Source organism: Ranitomeya variabilis, chromosome 7 (genome assembly GCF_051348905.1).
Source record: "Ranitomeya variabilis isolate aRanVar5 chromosome 7, aRanVar5.hap1, whole genome shotgun sequence".
Lineage (NCBI taxonomy): Eukaryota > Metazoa > Chordata > Amphibia > Anura > Dendrobatidae > Ranitomeya > Ranitomeya variabilis.
In genome coordinates, this window is record NC_135238.1 from 189,948,847 (window position 1) to 189,965,851 (window position 17,005).

The window sequence follows — 17,005 nt, forward strand, 5'->3', positions numbered from 1 at the left end:
TTATCCAAAATAAAATTGGATGAAGGGTTTAGGAGTTTCAGCTCCTTAACCTGTGCCACCCTGTTTTTAAAGGGACCAAAAGTAATTGGACAATTGACTCCAAGGCTATTTCATGGACAGGTGTGGGCAATTCCGCCGTTATGTCATTCTCAATTAAGCAGATAAAAGGCCTGGAGTTGATTTGAGGTGTGGTGCTTGCATTTGGAAGGTTTTGCTGTGAAGTAAACATGCGGTCAAAGGAGCTCTCTGTGCAGGTGAAAAAAGCCATCCTTAAGCTGTGAAATCAGAAAAAAACAATCCGAGAAATTGCTACAATATTATGAGTGGCAAAATCTACAGTTTGGTACATCCTGAGAAAGAAAGAAAGCACTGGTGAACTCATCAATGCAAAAAGACCTGGGCGCCCATTGAATACAACAGTGGTGTATGATCGCAGAATAATCTCCATGGTGAAGAGAAACCCTTTCACAACAGCCAACCAAGTGACCAACACTCTCCCGGAGGTCGGCGTATCAATATCCAAATCTACCATAAAGAGAAGACTGCATGACAGTAAATACAGAGGGTTCACTGCACGGTGCAAGCCTCTCATAAGCATCAAGAATAAAAAGGCTAGACTGGACTTTGCTAACAAACATCTAAAAAAGCCAGCACAGTTCTGGAAGAACATTCTTTGGACAGATGAAACCAAGATCAACCTCTACCAGAATGATGGCAAGAGAAAAGTATGGCAAAGGCGTGGTACAACTCATGATCCAAAGCATACCACATCATCTGTAAAACACGGTGGAGGCAGTGTGATGGCTTGGGCATGCATGGCTGCCAGTGGCACTGGGTCACTAGTGATTATTGATGATGTGACACAGGACAAAAGCAGCCGAATGAATTCTGAGGTATTCAGAGACATACTGTGTGCTCAGATCCAGCCAAATGCAGCCAAACTGATTGGTCGTCGTTTCATACTACAGATGGACAATGACCCAAAACATGAAGCCAAAGCAACCCAAGAGTTTACTAAAGCAAAGAAGTGGAATATTCTTGAATGGCCAAGTCAGTCACCTGATCTCAACCCAATTGAGCATGCATTTCACTTGTTAAAGACTAAACTTCAGACAGAAAGGCCCACAAACAAACAGCACTGAAAACCACTGCAGTGAAGGCCTGGCAGAGCATCAAAAAGGAGGAAACACAGCGTCTGGTGATGTTCATGAGTTCAAGACTTCAGGCCGTCATTGCCAGCCAAGGGTTTTCAACCAAGTACTAAAAATTAACATTTTATTTAAAATTATTGAATCTGTCCAATTACTTTTGGTCCTTTTAAAAACAGGGTGGCACATGTTAAGGAGCTGAAACTCCTAAACCCTTCATCCGATTTTAATGTGGATACCCTCAAACGAAAGCTGAAAGTCTGAACTTCAACTGCATCTGAATTGTTTTGTTTACAATTCATTGTGGTATTGTCTATAACCAAAACTAGAAAAATGTTGTCTCTGTCCAAATATATATGGACCTAACTGTACGTTAAAACCAAGCACACCATTGTTTTCCTTGTGAAATTCTCAATAAGATGTGTCACATGACCCTCTTCCCATTGAAAAAAATAAAGTTGGATCCAAAATGGCCAACTTCAAAATGGCCGCCATGATCACCACCCATCTTGAAAAGTTTTCCCCCTCCCATATACTAATGTGCCACAAACAGGAAATTGATATCACCAACCATTCCCATTTTATTTAGGTGTATCCATATAAATAGCCCTCCCTGTACATTGTTAGAAGTGGGGTCTTCACAACTTCTTGCTCGGGGGCTTCCAAGATTCTGCTTTTCGGCAATGGGTGGGAATCATAATAACACTAGATGAAAACAGCAATTGGATATGCTCTTAATTTTATGAAAAGCTAAAAGAATTATAGTGTCTATAGCCTAAGTGACAGCAAGGTGGGGGGCATGGGATTCCTCTCAATACATTATTTATATCATGTTAGGAGAGACACGTATACTAAACTGAACATCTGGAAATCCTAACTAAAACAACATGAAGTATAAACCCTGTAAAGATTTTTCCAAACCCCCCAATTCTCCCTGGGAGCCGAATCCTTGTGGTTTTATTTAGTAAATTTAGCATGGGGAGTCCTTTACTAAACAGCAGACAGCAGGCAGAAATTAGCAACAATTTACACAATGGCGGGGAGTGTTTACGTTCCCTGTGCTCAGCTGTTGGGCCATGACTTCTCTCGCCCACATTCATGCACTTTTTTTTCTACTACTAGATGAAAGTACTATTTTAATGTGAATGAGGTAGAGACAAATTACTCATGATGCATCAGAACTAAGTTGTGGCACTCCCACAAAGCTGACCACGGTCAATGATTTTCCAGAGAGGGAAATAACAGACAAGTCTACTATCTACTTAGGAGATGACTAAGTTTTCCATGGAGAGATGTCGCTGCTCCTGATGCTGTCACTGCCTGGATGTAAGTTACTACATGCGTCTTATAAATTAATCTCAAAATCATCTAGCCATCATTATTTATAGACGTTAATACAAATATTGTACAGTAATAATAGATTTGGATGATATTTAACATGTAGCTCCATTTCTCCATCAACAGACCTTAAAAAGTATTACAATTGACTATAGTTGGACTATAGTTGAGCTCATCGAAAAAATTGATAAAAACATCTATATATATAATTGTCTAAGGGGTACTTCCGTCTTTCTGTCTGAAACTTCCGTCACGGAAATCCCGCGTCGCTGATTGGTCTCGCCAGCTGCCTGTCATGGCTGCCGCGACCAATCAGCGATGGGCACAGTCCGATTAGTCCCTCCCTACTCCCCTGCAGTCAGTGCCCGGCGCCCGCTCCATACTCCCCGCAGTCAGTGGCTGGCATCCGCTCCCTACTCCCCGCAGTCAGTGCCCGGCACCCGCATACTCCCCTCCACTCACCGCTCACACAGGGTTAATGCCAGCGGTAACGTACCGCGCTATGCCGCGGGTAACCGTACTGCTGCTATTAACCCTTTGTGTCCCCAACTTTTTACTATTGATGCTGCCTATGCAGCGTCAATAGTACAAAAATCTAATGTTAAAAATAATAATTAAAAAAAAAACCTGCTATACTCACCCTCCGTAGTCCAAGGATGCGCTCGCGGCTGCCGCCATCTTCCGCTACCAGAGATGCTTTGCGAAATTACCCAGAAGACTTAGCGGTCTCGCGAGATCGCTAAGTCATCTGGGTAATTTCGCAATGCATCCTGGGAATGGAAGATGGTGGCAGCCGTGTGCATAGGGACAGCTTCGCTGGATCCCAGGGGGTGAGTATATAAATATTTTTTGTTTTAATTATCTTTTTTTAACACGGATATGTGCCTACACTGCTATATACTATGTGGGCAGTGTTATATACTACGTGGGCAGTGTTATATACTGCGTGGGCAGTGTTATATACCGCGTGGGCTGCGTTATATACTACGTGGGCAGTGTTATATACCGCGTGGGCAGTGTTATATACCGCGTGGGCAGTGTTATATACCGCGTGGGCAGTGTTATATACCGCGTGGGCAGTGTTATATACCGTGTGGCTGCTATATACTACGCGGCCAGTGTTATATACTACGTGGGTAGTATTATATGCCGCGTGGGCAGTGTTATATACCGCATGGGCTGCGTTATACAGAATACCGCGCGGCTGCTATATACTATGTGGCCAGTGTTAGATACTATGTGGGCTGTGTTATGTACTGTGTGGCCTGTGCTATGTATTATGTGGCCACTGTTATATACTGCATGGCCTGTGTTATATACTGCGTGGCTGCTATATACTGCGTGGGCTGTGTTATATACTATTTGGGCTGTTTTATATACTGCGTGGCCACTGTTATATATTGTGTGGCCTGTATTAACGCATCAGGTATTCTACAATATGTATGTATGTATGTATATAGCAGCCACATAGTATATAGCACAGGCCACATAGTATTTGTCTGCTATATACTACATGGCTCCTATATACTACGTGGCCTGTGCTATATACTATGTGGCTGCTATATACATACTGTAGGGGTTTCACTCGCCCAAGTGCGACGGGGGACACTTTAGGAGGCATGTTCCATCAAAAGTTCAAAGGTTTATTGCTCCATAAACCATATAGCAAAACAGAAAACAAATAGCCTTTAGCTTAGGCAAAGGAAAAACAAGTGTCCAGTCCTTCAGGCTCAGTCCTGGAGCCTTAACACACCCTGGAGGCTAGCACCTCCACACATATCCACCTGTGTTAAGCATTAGCCTTTCTTTTATAGATCTAACCACATCCAGGAACCCATCACATGATTAGACATGTTGTTGACATCACCACAGGTCCTGAAACACATATAGATAGCTATGGTTACGTCACAGCGGCAAGCCATCTATGTGACACATATCTCCCGTCGATTAGACACCCTTTAGCCACGCTACATACCTCCCCCCTCTGCCTAAAGCCGTGGGGCTTGGCACTTTCCCCCACTAGACAAGGGATTCTTGACAGGGCATCAGCATTACCGTGCAGCTTTCCTGCCCTATGTTCCACATGGAAACAGAAGTCCTGCAGGGCTAAGAACCAACGGGTGACCCTAGCATTTCTAACCTTCGTTTCCCTCACCCATCTAAGTGGGACATGGTCGGATATCAGTCTAAATTTACGTCCCAGCAGATAGTACCGTAATGTGTCCACCGCCCACTTTATGGCCAAGCACTCCTTCTCTACGACTGAGTAGTTCTTTTCAGACGATGACAGCTTCCTACTCAGATAGAGAACAGGATGCTCCTCCCCATGTAGTTCTTGGGAAAGGACTGCTCCTACCCCAACATCTGAGGCATCTGTCTGAAGAATAAACTTTCTTGAAGTTTGGGGCCATCAGAACGGGTTGCTTACACAGAGCCTCTTTCATTTCTTGGAAGGCTGACTCTGTTTCTTCGGACCATTTAACCATTACTGATTTTGTTCCTTTTAGCAGATCAGTCAGAGGCGCAGCCATCGTGGCGAAGTTTGGGATGAACCTCCTGTAATATCCCACGATTCCCAGGAAGGCTTTAACTTGCTTTTTGAAAACTGGTTTTGGCCATGTTTGAATTGCCTCCACTTTACTGATTTGGGGTTTTATTTCTCCATGACCCACTATATATCCAAGGTACTTAGATTCTTCTTTACCCAAGGCACATTTCTTCGGGTTTATTGTAAACCCCGCCTCTCTTATAGCATTAAACACCGCTTGGACCTTTTCCAGATGACTCTCCCAGTCCGGGCTAAAGATGACGATATCATCCAGGTACGCAGCAGCGTATGCCTTATGGGGTGCAAGGATTCTATCCATAGCCCTCTGGAAGGTTGCCGGAGCTCCCTGTAGGCCAAACAGCATCCGGACATACTGGAAGCACCCATCTGGTGTAGAAAACGCCATCTTCTCCTTGACTTCCTGTGCCATGGGAATCTGCCAATACCCCTTCGTCAAATCCAAGGTGGTTATATACCTGGCGGGCCCAAGCCTTTCGATGAGCTCATCAACGCGGGGCATGTGATATGCTTCGAACTTTGAGACCTCATTCAACTTCCTATAGTCATTGCAAAATCTCCACTCCCCATCTGGTTTTGGGACCAGGACAATTGGGCTCGACCAACCACTCTTGGATTCCTCAATGACTTCAAGCTTCAACATACGCTCCACTTCCTTGGAGATTACTTCTCGATGGGCCTCAGGAATTTGATAGGGCTTCACGTTCACCTGCACATGTGGCTCTGTCAGGACCTCGTGCTCTATGACCTTCGTGTACCCTTGAAACTCTGAAAACAGGTCCCTGTTCTTCTGGAGTAACTCCCGGCACTGCTGTTTCTGGGCCTTCGATAGCGTCTCCGCTATAGTAACCCCTCCAACCTCACCTTCTGGGTTGCTTAGCAAAGATGGAGTTACTGCCGGGTCTCTATCTTGCCATGGCTTGATGAGGTTGACATGGTAGACTTGGATTGGTTTCCGTCTACCTGGTTGGTGAATTTTATAGTTTACCTCACCAAGCTTCTCGACGACCTCATATGGCCCTTGCCATTTGGCCAAGAACTTGCTCTCCACCATCGGAACTAACACAAGAACTCGGTCTCCCGGATTGAACTGCCTAACTCTTGCAGACCGGTTGTAGACCCTGGCCTGAGCTTCTTGTGCCTGGAGGAGGTGTTCTTTCACGATAGGCATCACCTTTGCAATCCTCTGCTGCATCAGGGCCACATGCTCAATGACGCTTCTGTGGGGCGTAACTTCGGCTTCCCAAGTTTCCTTGGCTATATCCAGGAGACCTCTCGGATGTCGGCCATATAGAAGCTCAAACGGTGAGAACCCTGTGGAGGCCTGTGGAACTTCACGAATGGAAAACATCAGATATGGTAAGAGACAGTCCCAGTCTCTACCGTCTTTCTCTATAGCTTTCCTCAGCATGCTCTTCAGTGTCTTGTTAAATCTCTCAACAAGACCATCTGACTGGGTATGGTACACCAAGGTCCTCAACTGGGAGATTTTCAGGACTTTGCATAACTCCCTCATGACCTTGCTCATGAAAGGTGTCCCCTGGTCAGTCAGAATCTCCTTCGGCAGACCTGTCCGGGAAAACACATGGACCAACTCGCGGGCTATACTCGAGGAAGAATTTCTCAGAGAAATTGCCTCAGGATAGCATGTGGCATAGTCCAGGATGACTAATATATACTGATGGCCCCGGGCTGATTTAACTAAGGGACCGACCATGTCCATGGCAATTCTCTCGAATGGCACCTCAATAATGGGCAATGGCACAAGGGGGCTCCTGAAATGAGGAGTGGGGGCAGTTAGCTGACATGTAGGGCAAGACCTGCAATAGTTCACTATTTCCCGGTTACACCCAGGCCAATAGAACCTCTGCACAACCCGTTCCTGTGTGTTTTCCACGCCTAGGTGTCCACCCAAGATGTGTGAATGGGCCATATCTAATACCTTCCGTCTATATGGACCCGGCACTACCAACTGCTCTATCAACTCCTCCCTTATTTTCGTGACTCGGTACAACAACTCCCCATTCATCAGAAAATCTTGTCTGCCCCCGGCTCCTGTACAACCCCATTAATAACTGTGACATTATTAAAGGCTTCCCTCAGAGTTGGGTCCCTATGTTGGGCAGTCCCAAAATTTTCACCGGTTACCTCTAACTCCAGAATGTCAGATGTAGGGGACACTTCCTCCTCATCCCCAACCAGGACACAAAAAGGAAACCTGTCTGTCTCTGGGTGTGGCGATACCTTTTTAGGGTTCATTGGTTACTTACTCTTGCTAGCGACCTCAGAACCCTTACCCCACAAATTCCAAAACAAACAGAAATCCCGACCAATAATTATAGGGTGCAACAAGTCCCGAACAACGCCGACTTCATGGGACTCAGTGCCACATGCCGTTTCAATATCCACCTTGGCCATAGGGTAGTCCTTTGCATCACCATGTATGCACCGCACGCTGACCTTCTTTCCCGGGAGCAGGTGGAGAGGGAAAGTGGCCCTCACCAAGGTCACTAAGCTCCCCGAGTCTAACAGCGCCGTTACTGCTCAACCGTTCACCTTTACAGAACACGCTTGAGGCCCCTCGTTGGGCGGAGAGTTCACACTGCAGGCTGGATATGCATAGTATGAACTAAGGCGTCCCATGCTGCAGTCCATCTCCTCAGTGGCCTGGGAACAACGGGCAGCTATATGTCCTGGCCCGTGGCACCTCCAGCAAATAATATCACCCGTAGGGACCTTGGGCACCCCCACCCTTTGTGACCTTGGATGCCCCACCCCTTTTTGGGACTCAGCACCTTTCTGGGACCCCCAGTACGGCATGGGCTGTCTCCCGAAGGAGCCTTCCAACCCTTGGTATCTCTCGACCAGTCCGATCAGTTCGTCGGCATTCTGGGGATCACCCTGGGCAACCCAAGTCTGTATGGACCTCGGGAGGGAATGCACAAACCGATCCATCATCACCCGTTCTACCATCTGTGCAGGCGTAGAGGACTCTGGATGCAGCCATTTCTGGACCAGGTGCAACAGGTCAAACATTTGGGAGCGAGGCGGTTTGTCCCGGTGATAGGCCCAGCAGTGAATTCGCTGTGCCCTAACAGTCAGTGTCACCCCCAAACGTGCGAGAATCTCGGCTTTCAATTTGTGATACTCCTTGGCATCCTGCAAGGTCAAATCATAGTATGCCTTCTGAGGTTCCCCCGTCAGGTAAGGCGCCAATACCTCTGCCCACTGCTCTGGCGGAAGTTTTTCCCTCTCAGCAACCCTCTCAAACACCGTCAGGAAGGCCTCAACATCATCCCCGGGAGTCATTTTCTGCAATGCGCGTCTTACCGTCTTCCGGACGTGGGTGTCATCAGCCAGACCTGGGGTTGGGGCGCTCGTCTTGCCCTGGATGGCGGCTGCCAGAAGCTGCATCTGCTGCCGTTGCTCCTGCTGGTTCTGTTGCATCTGCTGCCGTTGCTCCTGCTGGCTCTGTTGTATCTGCTGGATCAACAGCCTGTTGGTCTCTTGCTGCTGTGACTGCAACTGGACCAAGTGTTTCAGCTGGTCCTTCATTTTCCCCGGCAATGCTTGCTGGCTTACAACAGACTTGACCCAGGACATTCAATAATAAACTTACGTCTCTGCCGGGAACGCTGCCCGCACATCTACGACCAATTGTAGGGGTTTCACTCGCTCAAGTGCGACGGCTGACACTTTAGGAGGCACGTTCCATCAAAAGTTCAAAGGTTTATTGCTCCATAAACCATATAGCAAAACAGAAAACAAATAGCCTTTAGCTTAGGCAAAGGAAAAACAAGTGTCCAGTCCTTCAGGCTCAGTCCTGGAGCCTTAACACACCCTGGAGGCTAGCACCTCCACACATATCCACCTGTGTTAAGCATTAGCCTTTCTTTTATAGATCTAACCACATCCAGGAACCCATCACATGATTAGACATGTGGTTATGACATCACCACAGGTCCTGAAACACATATAGATAGCTATGGTTACATCACAGCGGCAAGCCATCTATGTGACACATATCTCCCGTCGATTAGACACCCTTTAGCCACGCTACAATACATACATACATATTCTAGAATACGCGATGCGTTAGAATCGGGCCACCATCTAGTTATATATAATAACCAGCGCTGACTGATCCGTCCTGATAATATCCGGTCACTGATCTGTACATTATATATAATAACTAGCGCTGACTGATCCGTCCTGATAATATCCGGTCACTATTCTGTACATTATATACTATGTGACTGCTATATACATACATACATATATATTCTAGAATACCCAATGCGTTAGAATCGGGCCACCATCTAGTACAGTATATTAGTATACAGTATTTTATATCCAAGGAACAGCTGATATGTCAGAAGTGTCAATCAGTGGACCTCCATATGTTGCATAATGTGTATCCACTGTTCCAATATACATTAACATTAGTCATTAGATCCAAAATATCAGAACTAAAACTTATTTGCCCAAAGTCAATGTTGATCTGGTCTACCAATTAAAGGGGGTAAAATGGATGTGATGATCAGAACGAAACCACAGATCTTTGGAAGAAGGTGATCTGGAATGATGAATCACGTTTCTTGTACAACATGTTGATAGTTGGGCTCTTGGTACACCAGGACGCCCTATGGAAAAATAGAAATCTGGCAAAGGCAAAATTATGCCCTGGGTAATGTTCTGCTGGAAACCCTTGGGCCCTGGCATTAATGTGGATGTTACTTTGATTCATACTATTTAGCTAAACATAGTAAAGACTAAGTATACCACTTGACTACGCCGATATTTCCTATTTTCAGTTGCACCTTTCAGCAAAATGAGATGTGCAGCCATGTTGTAAAAATAGGTCAGGACTAGTTTGAGGAACATGACTACAAGTTCAAAGTGTCAACTTGACCTCTAAATTTCTCAGATCTTAATCCAATTTGTGACAGGTGCTCGAAAAACAATCTGATCCATGGAGGTATAACTTTGCAACTTATAGGACTTCAAGAATAACCAGCATCTTAATTTTTCTCCCATAAATTAATAGTACACCTGAAAAAAAGAAACTTTGTAATATATCTTATCAGGGAAATCTGCTTCTTTTTCCTCCTAATCAGATCTTTCACTGTCAAAATTCTCAATTGCCAAGTAATATCTGTATTTAATGAAGACAGACATTCCCATTACTGAAATAGAATATTATCAGTAGCAACTGCCATCTCCTACTTAGACAAGAGGTGGGGTGGAAGATGGAGTTAGAGGCAGAGTTCCTCCTCACTACTCCCCCCCCCCCCCCCCGGTCTTCATACAATCTTATCAGTAGCAGTAGCAACTCTCATCTTTTTTTAAGTGATGCAAAAATCTGTCGTCACTGAATACACATTTTACTTGGGAATTTGAGAATTTTGAGAGTAGATCAGCCCTGGTGGAGAAAGAAGCAGATTTCTCTGAGACGATATATTACACAGTTGATTTATTTCATGTGTACTTGATTTATGAAATACAAATTAAAATGATAGTTACACCTTAAAGAATAACAAGTGTTTACATTTTTACCATAAATCAATAGTAGATCTGGAAATAAGAATGGGTTTTTAGCAAACAAGTCATGCCAGACTAATCTAATTTCCTTCTATGATGGAATCACTGACTTGGTGGATCAGGGAAATGCGGTAGATATAATATATCTCGACTTCAGCAAAGCATTTGATAAAATATCTCATACTATCCTTATCGAAATAATGAACAAGTATGTCATCTCCCCTGTATATAGTATGTACCTGCATGTTATCTCCTCCTGTATTAGACCGCATTCACACGTTATTTGCTCAGTATTTTTACCTCAGTTTTGGTAAGCTAAATTGGCAGCCTGATAAATCCCCAGCCAGCAGGAAGCCCTCCCCCTGGCAGTATATATTAGCTCACACATACACATAATAGACAGGTCATGTGATGTATTTCCTATATGGTACATTTGTTGCTCTTGTAGTTTGTCTGTTATTAATCAGATTTTTATTTTTGAAAGATAATACCAGACTTGTGTGTGTTTTAGGGCGACTTTCATGTGTCAAGTTGTGTGTGTTGAGTTGCGTGTGGCGACTGTTATGACCCCAATGGCGAGGGTCTCAGAGAAACGTGGTAGTCTGCAGAGTACAAAAATCCAGCTCATAGGGCAGTGGTAACTGGGTTGACCATATATCTACTCCTAACGCCAACACTAGAAGTAGCCGGGGATCATTCCTACGTTGATTCTAGATGACACGCGCCAGCCGGAGAATCTAGCTACCCCTAGTAGAGGAAAACAAAGACCTTTCTTGCCTCCAGAGAAGGGGACCCCAAAGCTGGATAGAAGCCCCCCACAAATAATGACGGTTAGGTAAGAGGAAATGACAAACACAGAAATGAACCAGGTTTAGCACAGAGAGGCCCGCTTACTGATAGCAGAATAAAGAAAGGTAACTTATATGGTCAACAAAAACCCTATCAAAATCCACACTGGAAATTCAAGAACCCCCGAACCGTCTAACGGTCCGGGGGGAGAACACCAGCCCCCCTAGAGCTTCCAGCAAAGGTCAGGATATAGATTTGGAACAAGCTGGACAAAAATACAAAACCAAAACAAATAGCAAAAAGCAAAAGGCAGACTTAGCTGATATAACTGGAACCAGGATCAGTAGACAAGAGCACAGCAGACTAGCTCTGATAACTACGTTGCCAGGCATTGAACTGAAGGTCCAGGGAGCTTATATAGCAACACCCCTAACTAACGACCCAGGTGCGGATAAAAGGAATGACAGAAAAACCAGAGTCAAAAAACTAGCAACCACTAGAGGGAGCAAAAAGCAAATTCACAACAGTACCCCCCCCTTAGTGAGGGGTCACCGAACCCTCACCACGACCACCAGGGCGATCAGGATGAGCGGCATGAAAGGCACGAACTAAATCGGCCGCATGAACATCAGAGGCGACCACCCAGGAATTATCCTCCTGACCATAGCCCTTCCACTTGACCAGGTACTGAAGCCTCCGCCTGGAGAGGCGAGAATCCAAGATCTTCTCCACCACGTACTCCAACTCGCCCTCAACCAACACCGGAGCAGGAGGCTCAACAGAAGGAACTACAGGCACAATGTACCGCCGCAACAAGGACCTATGAAATACATTGTGAATAGCAAACGACACAGGAAGATCCAGACGAAAAGATACAGGATTAAGGATTTCCAATATCTTGTAAGGCCCAATAAAACGAGGTTTAAATTTGGGAGAGGAGACCTTCATAGGAACAAAGCGGGAAGAAAGCCATACCAAATCCCCAACGCGTAGTCGGGGACCCACACCGCGGCGGCGGTTGGCAAAGCGCTGAGCCTTCTCCTGTGACAACTTCAAGTTGTCCACCACATGATTCCAGATCTGCTGCAACCTATCCACCACAGAATCCACCCCAGGACAGTCAGAAGGCTCCACATGACCCGAAGAAAAGCGAGGATGGAAACCAGAGTTGCAGAAAAAAGGCGAAACCAAGGTGGCGGAACTAGCCCGATTATTAAGGGCAAACTCAGCCAACGGCAAGAATGTCACCCAATCGTCCTGATCAGCAGAGACAAAACACCTCAAATAAGCCTCCAAAGTCTGATTGGTTCGCTCCGTCTGTCCATTAGTCTGAGGATGGAAAGCAGACGAAAACGACAAATCAATGCCCATCCTACTACAAAAGGATCGCCAGAACCTGGAAACGAACTGGGATCCTCTGTCTGACACAATATTCTCAGGGATGCCGTGCAAACGAACCACGTTCTGGAAAAACACAGGAACCAGATCGGAAGAGGAAGGCAGCTTAGGCAAAGGAACCAAATGGACCATCTTGGAGAAGCGATCACATATCACCCAGATAACGGACATGCCCTGAGATAGCGGAAGATCCGAAATGAAATCCATGGAGATATGTGTCCAAGGTCTCTTCGGGACAGGCAAGGGCAAGAGCAAACCGCTGGCACGAGAACAGCAAGGCTTAGCTCGAGCACAAGTCCCACAGGACTGCACAAATGACCGCACATCCCTTGACAAGGAAGGCCACCAAAAGGACCTGGCCACCAGATCTCTGGTGCCAAAAATTCCCGGGTGACCTGCCAACACCGAGGAATGAACCTCGGAAATGACTCTGCTGGTCCACTTATCCGGGACAAACAGTCTGTCAGGTGGACAAGACTCAGGCCTATCAGCCTGAAATCTCTGCAACACACGTCGCAGATCCGGAGAAATAGCTGACAAGACAACTCCATCTTTAAGAATACCAACAGGATCAGCGACTCCAGGAGCATCAGGCACAAAGCTCCTAGAAAGAGCATCGGCCTTCACATTCTTTGAACCTGGTAAATACGAGACAACAAAATCAAAGCAGGAGAAAAACAATGACCAGCGGGCCTGTCTCGGATTAAGGCGTTTAGCAGACTCGAGATACATCAGATTTTTGTGATCAGTCAAGACCACCACACGATGCTTAGCACCCTCGAGCCAATGACGCCACTCCTCAAATGCCCATTTCATGGCCAACAACTCCCGATTGCCCACATCATAATTTCGCTCGGCAGGCGAAAACTTCCTAGAGAAAAAGGCACAAGGTTTCATAACAGAGCAACCAGGGCCTCTCTGCGACAAAACGGCCCCTGCCCCAATCTCCGAAGCATCCACCTCAACCTGAAAGGGAAGTGAGACGTCAGGCTGGCACAAAACAGGCGCCGAAGTAAACCGGCGTTTCAACTCCTGGAAAGCCTCCACGGCAGCAGGAGCCCAGTTAGCTACATCGGAGCCCTTCTTGGTCATATCCGTCAAAGGTTTCACAATGCTAGAAAAATTAGCGATAAAACGACGGTAGAAGTTAGCGAAGCCCAAGAACTTCTGAAGACTCTTAACTGACGAGGGCTGAGTCCAATCAAGAATAGCTCGGACCTTGACTGGGTCCATCTCCACAGCAGAAGGGGAAAAAATAAACCCCAAAAAGGGAACCTTCTGTACACCAAAGAGACACTTTGAGCCCTTGACAAACAAAGAATTTTCACGCAAAATTTTAAAGACCAACCTGACCTGCTCCACATGCGAATCCCAATTATCAGAAAAAACCAAAATATCATCCAGATAAACAATCAAAAATTTATCCAGATACTTCCGGAAAATGTCATGCATAAAGGACTGAAAAACTGAAGGCGCATTGGAGAGCCCAAAAGGCATCACCAAGTACTCAAAATGACCTTCGGGCGTATTGAATGCGGTTTTCCATTCATCACCTTGCTTAATGCGCACAAGGTTGTACGCACCACGAAGGTCTATCTTGGTGAACCACTTGGCACCCTTAATCCGGGCAAACAAGTCAGACAACAGCGGTAAAGGATACTGAAATTTGACAGTGATCTTATTTAAAAGCCGATAATCAATACAAGGTCTCAAAGATCCGTCCTTTTTTGCCACAAAAAAGAATCCCGCACCAAGAGGGGAAGAAGACGGACGAATATGTCCTTTCTCCAGAGACTCCTTGATATATGAACGCATAGCGGTATGTTCAGGTACCGACAGATTAAACAGTCTTCCCTTAGGAAATTTACTGCCTGGGATCAAATCTATAGCACAGTCACAGTCCCTATGAGGAGGCAGTGCACTGGACTCAGACTCACTGAAGACATCCTGATAATCAGACAAATACTCCGGAACTTCCGAAGGCGTAGAAGAAGCAATAGACACAGGCAGGGAATCCCCATGAATACCACGACAGCCCCAACTTGAGACTGACATAGCCTTCCAGTCCAGGACTGGATTATGGGTCTGTAACCATGGCAGCCCTAAAACAACCAAATCATGCATTTTATGTAAAACCAGGAAACGTATCACCTCGCGGTGTTCAGGAGTCATGCACATGGTAACCTGTGTCCAATACTGCGGTTTATTTGCTGCCAATGGTGTAGCATCAATACCCCTAAGAGGAATAGGATTTTCTAATGGTTCAAGAGTAAAACCACAGCGCTTAGCAAATGAGAGATCCATGAGACTCAGGGCAGCACCTGAATCTACAAACGCCATGACAGGATAAGATGACAGTGAGCAAATCAAAGTTACAGACAGAATAAATTTAGGTTGCAAATTACCAACGGTGACAGGACTAACAACCTTAGCTATACGTTTAGAGCATGCTGAGATAACATGTGTAGAATCACCACAGTAGTAGCACAAGCCATTCCGGCGTCTATGAATTTTCCGCTCATTTCTAGTCAGGATTCTATCACATTGCATTAAATCAGGTGTCTGTTCAGACAACACCATGAGGGAATTTGCGGTTTTGCGCTCCCGCAACCGCCGGTCAATTTGAATAGCCAGTGCCATAGTATCATTCAGACCTGTGGGAATGGGAAAACCCACCATAACATTCTTAATGGCTTCAGAAAGGCCATTTCTAAAATTAGCGGCCAGTGCACACTCGTTCCAATGTGTCAGCACGGACCATTTCCGAAATTTTTGGCAATACACTTCAGCCTCGTCCTGCCCCTGAGACATAGCCAGCAAGGCTTTTTCTGCCTGAATCTCAAGATTGGGTTCCTCATAAAGTAAACCGAGCGCCAGAAAAAACGCATCAAGATCAGCCAATGCCGGATCTCCTGGCGCCAGCGAAAAAGCCCAATCCTGAGGGTCGCCCCGTAAGAACGAAATAACAATTTTTACTTGCTGAGCAGAATCTCTAGATGAACAGGGTCTCAGGGACAAAAACAATTTACAATTATTCACGAAATTCCTAAACTTAAACCTGTCTCCGGAAAACAGTTCAGGAATCGGTATTTTAGGTTCTGACCTAGGATTTCTGATAACATAGTCTTGTATGCCCTGCACACGAGTAGCCAGCTGGTCCACACTTGTAATCAAGGTCTGGACATTCATGTCTGCAGCAAGCATAGCCACTCTGAGGTAAAGGGGAAGAAGAAAAAAAAAAAAACTCAGAATCTTCTTTCTTATAATCCCTCTTCTGCAATGCATTAAACATTTAATACTGGCCTGGCAAACTGTTATGACCCCAATGGCGAGGGTCTCAGAGAAACGTGGTAGTCTGCAGAGTACAAAAATCCAGCTCATAGGGCAGTGGTAACTGGGTTGACCATATATCTACTCCTAACGCCAACACTAGAAGTAGCCGGGGATCATTCCTACGTTGATTCTAGATGACACGCGCCAGCCGGAGAATCTAGCTACCCCTAGTAGAGGAAAACAAAGACCTTTCTTGCCTCCAGAGAAGGGGACCCCAAAGCTGGATAGAAGCACCCCACAAATAATGACGGTTAGGTAAGAGGAAATGACAAACACAGAAATGAACCAGGTTTAGCACAGAGAGGCCCGCTTACTGATAGCAGAATAAAGAAAGGTAACTTATATGGTCAACAAAAACCCTATCAAAATCCACACTGGAAATTCAAGAACCCCCGAACCGTCTAACGGTCCGGGGGGAGAACACCAGCCCCCCTAGAGCTTCCAGCAAAGGTCAGGATATAGATTTGGAACAAGCTGGACAAAAATACAAAACCAAAACAAATAGCAAAAAGCAAAAGGCAGACTTAGCTGATATAACTGGAACCAGGATCAGTAGACAAGAGCACAGCAGACTAGCTCTGATAACTACGTTGCCAGGCATTGAACTGAAGGTCCAGGGAGCTTATATAGCAACACCCCTAACTAACGACCCAGGTGCGGATAAAAGGAATGACAGAAAAACCAGAGTCAAAAAACTAGCAACCACTAGAGGGAGCAAAAAGCAAATTCACAACAGGCGACATGCATGTAGCGACTTTTTTGAGATGAGTTTTGTGTGGCGACATGCGTGTAGCAACTTTTTGTGTGTCGAGTTGCATGTGACAGGTTAGTGCAGCAAGTTTTGCGCATGGCGAGTTTTGCGCATGGCGATTTTTATGTGTGGTGCACTTTG